This window comes from Asparagus officinalis, chromosome 8, assembly GCF_001876935.1.
Source record: "Asparagus officinalis chromosome 8, Aspof.V1, whole genome shotgun sequence".
Lineage (NCBI taxonomy): Eukaryota > Viridiplantae > Streptophyta > Magnoliopsida > Asparagales > Asparagaceae > Asparagus > Asparagus officinalis.
Genome location: NC_033801.1, coordinates 71549105 through 71549423, shown reverse-complemented (window position 1 = coordinate 71549423; position 319 = coordinate 71549105).

The window sequence follows — 319 nt, the reverse complement described above, 5'->3', positions numbered from 1 at the left end:
TGGGATAGTATTGATGCATGTAATGGATATGGAAAACCCATAATAAAATTGTGTTTGTCCTAATAGATATTAAAGCGGATTTATACGAGAGGATAAAATTCAATTAAAACTTGTTTAGTTGTACATAAATTTTATTGAGGATATATGATTAATTTCGTAGTTGAAATCAGTATATTTTTAGAAATGAACAAATTTTCAAAACAGCCCCAAAACATTTTTATTTTTCAAAATCGACCCACTTTTTATTTACTTATCAAAATCGACCTGAGACAGAGACAGAGACAGAGACAGAGAGAGAGGGGGAGGGAGAGATGGCGGC